Source organism: Chrysemys picta, chromosome 1, assembly GCF_011386835.1.
Source record: "Chrysemys picta bellii isolate R12L10 chromosome 1, ASM1138683v2, whole genome shotgun sequence".
Taxonomy (NCBI): Eukaryota; Metazoa; Chordata; order Testudines; family Emydidae; genus Chrysemys; species Chrysemys picta.
The window spans coordinates 48,538,646-48,551,884 of NC_088791.1; the positions used below are offsets into that span (position 1 = coordinate 48,538,646).

The 13,239-nt window shown below is 43.7% G+C and overlaps 1 protein-coding gene across 2 annotated transcripts in view; it reads left to right on the forward strand.

Moving 5' to 3' along the window:
- The first annotated feature begins 4,012 nt into the window (after positions 1-4,012).
- Positions 4,013-13,239, forward strand: part of TFEC (transcription factor EC) — a 206,880-nt gene continuing 197,653 nt past the window's right edge. For both annotated transcript variants that reach the window (XM_065566512.1, XM_065566566.1), the window contains exon 1: positions 4,013-4,106. The gene's annotated coding sequence lies outside the window, so the exon portion shown is untranslated. The remainder of the gene's footprint in view (positions 4,107-13,239) is intronic.

Consider the following 13,239-nt stretch of genomic DNA (forward strand, 5'->3'; position numbering starts at 1 on the left):
GTAATACATTCCCTAGTTGATATGTGACCGGATATAGAGGTGATTGAATGCCATTTGATCAATTCTACTTTTAGGCTCATCCAGGGCCGGCTCCAGGCACCAGCACAGGAAGGGGCCAAGGGGAAGGGACGGCATGTCAGGCTCTTTGTCAGCAGGTCCCTCAGTCCCTCTCGGAGGGAAGGACCTGCCGCTGAATTGCTGCCGAAGAAAAGCCAAAGTGCTGCCGATAGCGGCTTTTTTTGTTTGTTTTGTTTCCGCTGCTTGTGGTGGCAAAAAAGCTGGAGCCGGCCCTGGGTTCATCTAAACTCCAGGGAGTCTGGCACAAAACTGCCGTGAGAGAAGAGCCACAACTGGCTTGCTGATGTCCGCCCTCCCCTCCATTGTATCCCATCCCACCCCAGCCCAGAATATGGGTCAGTATCTACTTTGTGATTGGATATCAGGCAGCCAGAAGAGACTGTCGGGGGAGGAGGCATCCTCAGGTGTGTTTGCCCGTCTGTATGCATACACTTATACTCTTGAGGGACAGTGCCCATATAAAACACATATTAATCTAGCTAACAGGTCATAAGGGCAATGAGCACCATCATGAGGTCCATGTCCAGAAGAAAAGTTGGCAGTTTCAGAATATTGATGATCATTGCTTAAATATCTCTGAGGGTATGTTTACACTTTGAGCTGGAGCTGTGATTCCCAGTTCAAGACGATGTATCCATCATAGTTCTGATCGAGCTAGTGTGCTAAAAATAGTGGAGCCGCAGCAGTGCGAGTGGCAGGAGGGGCTAACTGTCCTGAATATGTACTTAGGATCTCTGGCAGGTATGCACTCAGGATGGCTAACCCTCCTCCACTCTCACTGCTGCAGCTGCATTCTGTTTTTAGCATACTAGCTCAAGGAGCTCTCCAGGAGAGATAGTGTGGCTACATCATCTTGAACTGGGTAGAACTGTAGATGTACCCTGAATTTATATTTGCTTCATTGGTTATTCACTCTGTACTAGATGCTTAAAATTTATTAAAACTGGGCTTTTTTATCTAGCTCTATTTCCGTGATTGTATTTAGCCTACTTATAAAATGATAGAAATATATTTTACCTTAGTTTTAAAACGGAAGGGCTCTTCATTGATGTAACTAGACTCTTGTTGAAGCCAATGGAAATCCTGAGTACTTTTGAAAAGGCCACCTGTAAATGATAGATATGTGCACACAAGATATCTAAACTGTAGATGAACTCAGAGCCAGGGTCTGACACCCTTACTCATGTTCAATAGTACCTTACTCCTTGAGTAGTCTCTCTGAAATCAGAGGGAGCACTCGTGAATAAAGATGTTACTCAGCATGAGCAAGGGTATCAGAGTCTGACTTGCAGAATTCTGTTTTGGATTCTCTTGCAAGTATATTTTTGGGGTGTGGAGAGTCCCTATTCTGGTAGTTTTCTTTTCTTTTTCTCCTATTATGTGCTGTCCCTGTCACACATTTATTTTAACTTTTGTACACTAACCCCTCCATACATAAATTTCTAATGCCGTCATAAGGTTGTTCTGTATGTTATTTAATTACATCTGCTTTGGGTATCTGCATGTTCTGAATTTTTTTGCTAAGTGTCAAGAGTTTCCAGAATATTTTTTGTTAATTTATGAATATTTTATATAAAAATAGAAACCAAAAGGACACATCCAAGATCACAATGATGTGCACCCCTACTGAGTGATGGACACTAAACTCATAAACTCCACTCTACTGAACAGCTTGCCACAATTCTCCAGCAGCATCACCATGTTGGACATAACTATTATGTTCAAATTGGGATCTGTGATAAAGGAAAGTTAAAAATGTTGCCAGCATCTTGTGATTTTAACGTGTTGTTGATACAATCCAGTAAATGTAGAAAAAATATTCATGTCATTTGTGGTACAGTCAGATGACAGTGACTCAGCAGTTAAACTCCAGCGTCTGCCGCAATGGCACCTCTTGGGAGTTTCTAACAAGAACTAGACAGTAATTAGTTTTAAAATTACTTGAATTGAATAAAGAGGAACTACTCTGAGCGAAGTAGGGAAGTATGTAAAAACTTCCAACAACAAAATAGGAAAGATTACTGATATTCTATTATCTTCTCCCCCCCACACTTCAGCTTGACTGCTGTGAGAACCAATCTGTTCTACAAAGACAGACAAGATATTTAAGGGACACGACTCTTGAGAACTCTGTATAGTAGCAATAGGATAAATTCCGCATTCAGCTGAAGCTCCTGCTCTAATTACATCAATGGGAATTTGCTACTGATGTCAAAGGAAGTAGGATTGGACCCAAAAGAGGGGTATATATACTACTGAGGAGATTAAATCTATTAACAAACATTAATATGTGACCTATTTCTACCATTTGTTTCTCTCCTACCCAGTATACTGCTTGTGTTGTGAGAACTTACATAGGTATAAGAGGTCAAATGATGGAGAACATAACATTTCCCAAACATTATAGCTATCACAAAAGAGTGCAAATTAACTTTTATAAATAGACACAATATTTTGCATGGGTGGGTAGGAGTATGCGGGGTGGGTCTACTCTGGGGAATTTTAAGGCAAGCAAAATAATACAACAGCAGAATTTTAAGGCAAGCAAAATAATACAACAGGGGGTTTGGTGCTAGTGCTGGGAGTGAGGGCTAGTTATTGTTTTGTTCTTGGAATATGCATTGATAATCCTATCTTATTGTTTACATCCAACATACGGACAGGGCTGGGTGCTCCAGTGAATTCCCAATAGTGATGGGAGAATCTAGTATGGAGTGCTGAAATTGGATGATCACTGTCTAGTTGAAGGCCTTGTATTTGCAGCCTGGTTGTCAGGCAGAGTTGATATTCCTGGGCAACTAACATTTTTATTGGTCAATGGCACATCAGCAGAAAACTTACCAAATAGTTTGGCAACTGACTATGTGGGGAAATTAAAAAAAGGGAGGAGGGATGGGCAGGTCTAACTATAATCTTGATATTTGGATTGAAAAGTTGCAAGTAGGTTCTTAGAGGGTTAAACCCTAATCATTAGCTCTTAATTATAATGGGTTAGAAAAGATTGGTGTGAGCTCCAAATATCTGCCTTGTGAAATCAGCTCCAAATTGCTGTTTTGTAAAATCTCTACCAGAGGAACAATCCCTTTCTCTGTTCAGAGAAGCCATTCCATGGGTACAGAAGGACCAGCACTAAGAAGTAGTGAGGTCTGAAATACAGAATTTACTTTACAAAATCCCTCAACTACACTAGGGGAAAATATCCAGTTGAACTAGTGCTAACAAGTTCAGCAGCGAATGTAACTGAGGAGAAACTGTATTCAGCACCATTTTCAGCCAAAAAATTGTGCTTCTTTACCCAAAACTTTAATGTTGAAATGCCATATACTTTAATGTCTGAATCCAAATGTCAATATTATAGACAACCCCCCCAAATTGTATACATCCTGCTTTAAAAGATATAATACAATTTTTTATGATTTATATATACACACACATATAATATAATATTGATTTATTGAAAGATCTAAATTATATGAGAGAAATCAAACTCTTATATTAAAATGTTAATGCAAAATATACATAACTATTTTAACATACTTGGACAATAAAGATAAATATTCATTTGTCCAATTTTATTTAATTTTTGAGACTGGGAATTAATATAATCTACTGAAATGAAAGTGTGCACTTTGGGTTTTGTTTTTTTCCTGTAACATGGTATAATGTATATTGGGTAAGGAATATTGTACTTTTTCAGGGCACCTGCAGTGGGATTATTTTAGAGGAACAGGCATTTTTAAAAAGCACCCTCTTCTTCTTCTTCAAGAAACATGCTAAAATAACTCAGTTGGCTGTGAACTGTTAAAACAGTGTTAGTATACTATTAGTCATTCCGTTGAACATTTTAGTTTAATAAATGAGAGATGAGTCTGATGTGAAAAAGAGGAAGCAACTTCGGTTGATATAGCTTGACCTCTCTTCGGGGAACAGAATTGCTCATTTAAAACTGAAGGAAAGCACATACTGTATCTGAAAAGCCAGTGAAGAAAATACATACAGCAGATCATATGCCTGAGACATTACTGAAGGTAACATTTTTCTGAATAATTTTAGAGGCAGTAGATACGTAGTACCTTCATTATAGCAAGTTGTGAGCATTAAAATGTCTTTAAATAGATTATTATTGATTTGTATTACATTGTGCCTACAGATCCCAATGAGGTTTATAGAGGTTTATATTAGACTTATAGAAAAAGACACTCCCTGCCTTCATAGAGCTTAGAATCTTAGTTTAAACCAAAGTTTAACAGATCAATGAAAAGTTGGGGGCAAAGGAGACACGTTACAATAATGCAAACGTTTATTCATAGACAGCTGTGTGTATACTGTGGAATTCAATACTGGGTCTAAAATTCAGTTGATACTCTGCTTTCTTAAATTGTATCATAAATTGTAAATTTTCATGAGGCTGAGGCTAAGCAGATATTATGTTTAACATACACTCCTGTCTGAGTTTCATTCTTCAGTGTATTTTTTAAAACTGTCTTACAAACTTGTGTGTAAATTTAATGCTCATAAATTGTAGGTACTGGCTGGAGTAAGTATTTGTATAGTGTACTTAACACTAATTACAGAAAAAAACAAGGAGCAAGAATTTATCATCCTGCTTACTAAGATTGTGATCCTGCACTTCTGATGCAGGCAAAATTCCTGTTGTTGTAAAGGGGAAATTTGCCCTTATAAAGGCGGTGAAACTTCCTGAGTTCATTGACTAAGTATTGTTCCATCCAGCAGTTCATTACAAAGTGCCAGAACATCTCTCACGCAAAAAGGGTAATTTTCCTACGTTCCATATAGTAGTCACTGCCTTCACATTGAACACATCCATATAGCCACGTTCTTAAAGCACTTAGCACGTTTGGTCTAATAATATTAGTAACAATAAATTTCAAATTCTCTAGCACCACCAGCAAGTTATATATATATTAGGATTCTATAATTACTCAGGTGTACATACATTTCTCAGATAGATTAGTTGCAAAGAGGCATATGTGAGAAAAATAAAATATAAAACAAACAAGAAATGAAAAACAAACTTCTCTGGGCAGACTTAGCAGACCAAAGTAATAACAGGACATATAATTCCACCTTATATATCATTCTGATGTTGCCAAACTGTTATCTGAGCCAATGGTCTAATAACTAGAGTTGTTAGTTTCCAGTTAAAAACCTAAACCATTTTTGTTTCTGAAAACAGTTTACAGTCAAAAGGTTTAGGTTTTGTAAAAATGTTTGGTTTACATAAACTGAAAACGTTTACTGAAAAGCAGGGTGGTTTTCAACCAAAAGCTAAACATTTTTACCGAAAATCTGAACCAAAACCCACTATGTTATTGGAAACCAAACATTTTAACAATAAAAAGCTCAGATTTTGGTTTCTGAATTTTCTACAACAACAAAGGAAAGGAAAAATTTCAACCAAAAAGAAAATTGTAAGTGCAAACGTTTTGGTCACTTTGTTGGAAAAATGAGAAGGTAGGTATGGTAGTGTTAGGCCATGAAGAGCCTTGAAAGTGAAGACAAGTAGTGTATGTTTGATGTAATAAAAAAGGGAGAGCCAGTGGAGGGAGGCAAAAAAAAAAAAAAAAGGCGGGGGAGGGTGACCTAGTCAAAGCGATGGGTTAGGAGAATGATCTTTGCAGCAGCATTCTGACTGAAGAGGGGGCAAGACTGCATTTGTCAGGCCAGAGAAGAGGATGCTGCAGTAAATGAGATGATGAGAGCTTGGATAAGAGTGTTAGCTGTGCAGATGGATAGGGAAGGCCATATCTTAGAGATCTTACGCAGAAAGAATAGGCAAGATATAGTCCTAGCCTGGATGTGAAGACCCAGAGAGAGGTCTCAGTTGAAGATGACACCCAGGTTGCAGACCTGAGTGACAGGCAGTATAGTGGTGGTGTTCAAAATGATTGAGAAAGTAGGTAGTGGGAATGGCTTGTAATGGAAGGAGATTAAGAGCTGTTTTAGCCAGGATGAGCTTGAGCTGATGGCTATACATCCATGAGGAAATGCCAACAAGTCTGAGATTTGAATTTGGACAGAAGAAGACAGGTCTGGAGTAGAAAGGTAGATCTGTGAGTTCATAGACTCATAGACTTTAAGGTCAGAAGGGACCATTATGATCATCAGGTCTGACCTCCCGCATGATGCAGGCCACAAAGCCGTCCCTACCCTTTCCCTTGACTCTGCTGTTGAAGTCCCCAAATCCTGTGGTTTAGAGACTTCAATTAGCAGAGAATCCTCCAGCTAGCGATCCCTGCCCCATGCTGCGGAGGAAGGCGAAAAACCTCCAGGGCCTCTGCCAATCTACCCTGGAGGAAAATTCCTTCCCGACCCCAAATATGGCGATCAGTAGAACCCCGAGCATGTAGGCAAGATTCTCCAGCCTGACCCTCATTAGCCATTATACTATTTACCTGCCATGGCACGCTGTTCCTTTGACTAAAATCATGTTATCCCATTAAACCATTCCCTCCATAAACTTATCTAGCTTAATCTTAAAACCAGACAGGTCCTTCGCCCCCACCGTGTCCCTCGGAAGGCTGTTCCAATATTTCACCCCTCTGACGGTCAGAAACCTTCGTCTAATTTCAAGCCTAAACTTCCCCACGGCCAGTTTATATCCATTCGTTCTCGTGTCCACATTAGTACTGAGCTGGAATAATTCCTCTCCCTCCCTGGTATTTATCCCTCTGATATATTTAAAGAGAGCAATCATATCCCCCCTCAGCCTTTGTTTGGTCAGGCTAAACAACCCGAGCTCCTCGAGTCTCCTTTCATACGACAGGTTTTCCATTCCTCTGATCATCCTAGTGGCCCTTCTCTGTACCCGTTCCAGTTTGAGTTCATCTTTTTTAAACATGGGAGACCAGAATTGCACACAGTACTCCAAATGAGGTCTCACCAGTGCCTTGTACAATGGAAGCAGCACCTCCTTATCCCTACTAGATATACCTTGCCCAATGCATCCCAAGACCGCATTGGCTTTTTTCACCGCCACGTCACATTGTCAACTCATAGTCATCCTGCGGTCTACAAGGACCCCGAGGTCTTTCTCCTCCTCCGTTACTTCTAACCGATGCGTCCCCATCTTGTAACTAAAATTGTTGTTAGTCATCCCTAAATGCATCACCTTACACTTTTCACTATTAAATTTCATCCTATTTCTGTTACTCCAATTCACAAGGTCATTCAAGTCTCCCTGCAGAATATCCCTATCCTCCTCCGAATTGGCAATACCTCCCAGCTTTGTGTCATCCGCAAACTTTATCAGCCCACTCCTACAATTGGTTCCGAGGTCAGTAATAAATAGATTAAATAAAATGGGTCCCAAAACCGAACCTTGAGGAACTCCACTGGTGACCTCCCTCCAACCTGATAGTTCACCCTTCAATACGACCCGCTGCAGTCTCCCCATTAACCAGTTCCTTATCCACCTCTGGATTTTCATATCGATCCCCATCTTTTCCAGTTTAACCAATAATTCCTCGTGCGGTACAGTATCAAACGCTTTACTGAAATCAAGGTATATTAGATCCACTGCATTTCCCTTGTCTAATAAGTCCGTTACTTTCTCAAAGAAGGAGATCAGATTGGTTTGGCACGATCTGCCTTTGGTAAAACCATGTTGTAATTTGTCGCAATTGCCACTGACCTCAAGGTCCTCAACTACTTTCTCCTTCAGAATTTTCTCCAGGACCTTGCACACTACAGATGTTAAACTGACAGGCCTGTAGTTACCTGGGTCACTTTTTTCCCCTCTCTTGAAAATAGGAACCACATTAGCTATTCTCCAGTCCAACGGAACAACCCCCAAGTTTACAGATTCATTAAAAATTATCGCTAAGGGGCCTGCTATTTCTCGCGCCAATTCCTTCAATATTCTTGGATGAAGATCATCCGATCCGCCCGACTTAGTCCCATTAAGGTGTTCAAGTTTGGTTTCTACCTTGGATATGGTAATCCCCCCTCCTGTATCCCCCTCTGTCATGCTGCTAATATTCCTAATCCCTTCATTGGCCTCATTGAACACCGATGCAAAATATTCGTTTAGATATTGTGCCATGCCTAGATTATCCTTAATCTCCTCTCCAGCTATAGTCTTCAGCGGTCCCACTTCTTCTTTCTTTGCTTTCTATTTATATGGCTGTAAAACCTCTTACTATTGCTTTTAATTCCCCTCACAAGGTCCAACTCTACACGGCTTTTGGCCTTTCTCACTCCATCTCTACATGCTCTGACCTCACTAAGGTAAGTTTCCTTACTGATCCCTCCCCTCTTCCACTCTTTGTACGCTTTCTGTTTTTTCCTAATCGCCCCTTTGAGACGGTTGCTCATCCAGCTCGGTCTAAATCTCCTGCTTACTAACCTTTTTCCCTTTTTCGGGATACAGGCCTCTGACAGCTCATGCAACTTTAACTTAAAATAATCCCAGGCTTCTTCTGCCTTTAGATCCATTAATATGTTTGCCCAATCCACTTCCCTTACCAGTCCTCTTAATTTGTTAAAATTTGCCTTTTTAAAATTATAAACCCTAGTCTTTGATTTAATTCTGTTACTCCTTCCATTTAGTTTAAACCGAATTAGCTCATGAGTTGTCAGCATAGAGATGTTTGTGGCTGAAATTTCCCAGAGATAAGGTTCAGAAGGAGACAAGAAGGGGACCCAGGACAGAGACCTATGGATCCCAATTCACAGAAGACAGGAAAAGAACTTCATGGTGTCAGTGCTAAATGCCAATAAAAAAAGTGATTTTACTGAGCAGCACCACTGAACACCCTCTGCTCTTTACTCTTCCCCTGGAAAACCACTTTTACCCAACTGAGGCAAAACTCAATGTCTGTTTTCAACAGACAGTAACTCAGTACTGTGGACAAAGTTTGTTGCTAAATCCAGCCAGGGGGTGTGAAGGGCACAAAGATGGAAAAGGGTGGCAAGAAATCCACCTGCAAACAGCAGTGCGGGTAGCTGGAGTGTAAGGGCCTGAGCCAAAGCCAATTCAAACTCAATGGAAGATTCATATTGACTTCAGGGGTTTTTGGATCAGGCCCTTAGTGCACTCGACGGTGCACTTCCATAGTCTGATACAATGTGCATTTCAGTCAAAAGGAGCATATTTATGTAGTCAAGGGGCCTATTGTCCTGTAAGTACATATGCTCTGTTGAGCAGCAAATTATAGCTGGCATCAGTAGTAGCAGACTTGTTCCTTGTGCTACGAGAAGCAGAGCGGTAAGACATCTTGCCCTGAGGTCAGTATGTCTCTGATATTGCAGGCATAGTTGGAATTTTGTTTATGCAGCACTTAGCTAATTTTAGATTTGGAAGCCCCCCAGGGATATATACCTGTTGGTAACAATTAAAAATGTGGTATTACTGTGTTGGTGACTGATGGATCTACCCTGTTTTATTTTTAGTTGTTGGATGGATATGCTGCAGGTTCATGCTGTTAAGTCTTTGTACAAATTGGAAGGCATCTTGCCAAATATATTACCAAATTCAGAAAAGAATCATAGAATATCAGGGTTTGAAGGGACCTCAGGAGGTCATCTAGTCCAACCCCCTGTTCACAGCAGGACCAATCCCCAACTAAATCATCCCAGCCAGGGCTTTGTCAAGCCTGACCTTAAAAAACTCTAAGGAAGGAAATTCCACCTATTCCCTAGGTAACCCATTCCAGTGCTTCACCACCCTCCTAGTGAAAAAGTTTTTCCTAATATCCAACCTAACCTAAACCTCCCCCACTGCAACTTGAGACCATTACTCCTTGTTCTGTCATCTGGTACCACTGAGAACAGTCTAGATCCATCCTCTTTGGAACCCCCTTTCAGGTAGTTGAAAGCAGCTATCAAATCCCTCCTCATTCTTCTATTCTGCAGACTAAACAATCCCAGTTCCCTCAGCCTCTCCTCATAAGTCATGTGCTCCAGCCCCCTAATCATTTTTGTTGTCCTCTGCAGGACTCTTTCCAATTTTTCCACATCCTTCTTGTAGTGTGGGACCCAAAACTGGACACAGTACTCCAGATGAGGCCTCACCAATGTCGAATAGAGGGGAATGATCATGTCCCTCGATCTGCTGGCAATGCCCCTACTTATAGAGCCCAAAATGCAATTAGCTTTCTTGGCAACAAGGACACACTGTTGACTCATATCCAGCTTCTTGTCCACTGTAACCCCTAGGTCCTTTTCTGCAGAATTTCTGCCTAGCCATTTGGTCCCTAGTCTGTAGCAGTGCATGGGATTCTTCCGTCCTAAGTGCAGGACTCTGCACTTGTCCTTGTTGAACCTCATCAGATTTCTTTTGGCCTAATCCTCTAATTTGTCTAGGTCTCTCTGTATGCTATCCCTACCCTCCAGTGTATCTACCATTCCTCCCATTTAGTTTCATCTGCAAACTTGCTGAGGGTGCAGTCCATGCCATCCTCCAGATCATTAATGAAGATATTGAACAAAACCGGCCCCAGGATCGATCCTTGGGGCACTCCGCTTGAAACCGGCTGCCAACTAGACATGGAGCCATTGATCACTACCCGTTGAGCCCAACGATATAGCCAGCTTTCTATCCACCTTATAGTCCATTTATCCAACCCATACTTCTTTAACTTGCTGGCAAAAATACTGTGGGAGATTGTATCAAAAGCTTTGCTAAAGTCAAGGAATAACACATCCACCCCACTTTATATAGTAGATATCTAGTTGACTTTTTTCATTTAAATTGAGCTCTAATTGCTTCCTAGCATTAGAGGCATTTGGGGATTAGCATTGAGTACATAACTTTTTTTGTTCTATAAGTAATTTTTCTGATATGTTTTGCTGAAGTCACAGAGAGTGCAAGATTGTGATGTTAGCAGCCATTCTGAGCCCAGCAATTTATAGAATTCTAGAGACCCCAGGCCTAAATTCACAAAAGGACTTGGGCAGCTAAACCCTACATTTAGGTGCTTAAATCCCAGATGCACCAATGCAATCTACAAAACTTGCTCTCAGACGCCACCTAGCCCTGTAGGCTGTGGCACCTATATTTTCACTGTAAACGTTCCCTAGGCACCTAAGTTTCTGCCTCTGGGCATATGTACTACTACCTCACTTTAGGTATTGGATGCCTAAGGGTATGTCTACACTGCAATTAAACATCCACTGCTGGCCTGCGTCAGATGACTCAGACTCGTGGTACTTGGGCTGTGGGGCTATAAAACTGCAGTGTAGATGTCTGGGCTCAGGCTGAAACCTAGGCTCTGAGACGCCTACACTGCAGCTTTATACCCTCACACCAAGGCCAAGTCAGCTCACACAGGCCAGCCAAGGTGTTTAATTGCAGCGTAGACATACCCTGAGCTGCATAAGGATCCACAAACCAGGGAAAGATTGGCGTGCCTCCATCTATCTTGCCTGCAAGGCCTGAAGCCATAAATTTGCTCTGAGCATGCCTTCCAAATCAGGCTAGTGAAGGATTTTGCCCAGTGGTTGGAGCACTCACCTAGCCTGTGGGAGACCTGGATTCAATTCCCCCTCTGCCTGCTGAGGAGACAGGATTTGACGAGGGGTCTCTCACTACTGAGGAGAATGCTCTCACCATTGGGATATGAGATGTTCTAATGTGGAGCTCCCTCAATCTCCATAGAAGTTGTTCCACTTTGTCTAAAGAGTGATTGGAGCAGGGAGAATGAACCAGCAGGGGTCTTCTACCTCCCAAGTGATTGCCCTAATCACTGGGCTACAAAGTCATTTGTAGAGCCCTGTGCGGTTATACAAATGTGTATTTGCATCTGATCTGCTATTTGCAAAAAATATCCACAGATATCCCTGGATTTGCAGGGCTGTACACTTGGGGCTGGGCTGCGGCTCCGAGACATCCTCCCGCCAGAGCCCGGTTGGGGAGAGCCGCTTGGGCAGCTATGCGGAGCCCGCGCGGAGTCATGGACATTCCACCTGCTCTCAGCTGGGTGGAGAGCGTGGGAGGTGGGTACATGGCTGGGGGCTGCTCTCAGCCTACCCCCACCCCCTCACTGCAGACAGGTGGAAAGTGTGCTGTGGCTCCCCAGCTGGGCTCTACGCTGGCCTGGCCGGGGGGAGGGTGGAGACCTTTGAAGCTGGTTGGGAGCTGTTCGGGCCCCCTGGCCAGGGCAGGTGGAGGGTCTGCCGCAGCTCCCCACAGCTGCCTGCCCAGCTCTTACTGTGGTCAGACTGTGGCTCCGAGCCGCCCCCCTCCCCAGCCAGAGCCAGGTCAGGAAGAGCCATGCTGGCAGATGTGGGGAGCCTCCACCTGCCCTGGCTGGGGGGCCCGAGTAGCCCCCTGTCCAGTGTCCTAGCCCCCATCCAGCGCAGGTGGAGGGACCCAGGCTCCCCACATCTGCCAGCGTGGCTCTCCTGGACCTAGGTCCGGTCGGGGGGGCGTCTCGGAGCCGCAGCCTGGCCATAATAACAGCCGGGCGGGCAGCTGTGCAGAGCCGTGGCGGACGCTCCATCTGGCCTGAGCGGGGAGCCCGAGCAGTCCCCAGCCCTTGTCCCTGCCCCTGCCCCGCCCAGTGTCCCTGCCCCCCAGGGCAGGTGGAGGGACCCAGACACAGTAAGAGCCAGGTGGACAGGTGTGGAGAGCCGCGGCAGACCCTCACCTGCCCTGGCCGGGGGACACGAGCAGCCCCTATCCAATGTCCCTGCCCCCCGTCCAGGGCAGGTGGAGGGACCCAGGCTCCACACAGCTGCCAGTGCGGCTCTCTCTGACCCAGCTCCGGGCCGGGGGGGTGGCTCGGAGCCGCTGCCTGGTCACATTAAGATCCAGGCAGGCAGCCGTGGCAGACCCTCCACCTTCCCTGGGCGTGGGGTCTAAACAGCCAACCACCCAGTATCCCTGCCCCCCAGGTCTCCTTCCCACAGCAATGCTGCAGTTCGTCACAGCTGCCCACCGGCTCTTACCGTCAGAGCCCTGCATGGATACAAAATTTGTATCCGCATCCGTGCTGCTATCTGCAGAAATGGTCCATGGATATAAAGCGGATACCCATGGATTTGCAGGGATCTAGTCATTTGCACTCTCCCTTTCTCTGGTCCAATGGCTATTTAAGCAGTTAGCTGAAGTGGACTAGCTTCAACAGGAGACATTGAGAGACACCCACATCAAAATATCCCAAAGCTCAATGATTAAAGCACTCAGCTGAGAGCTGG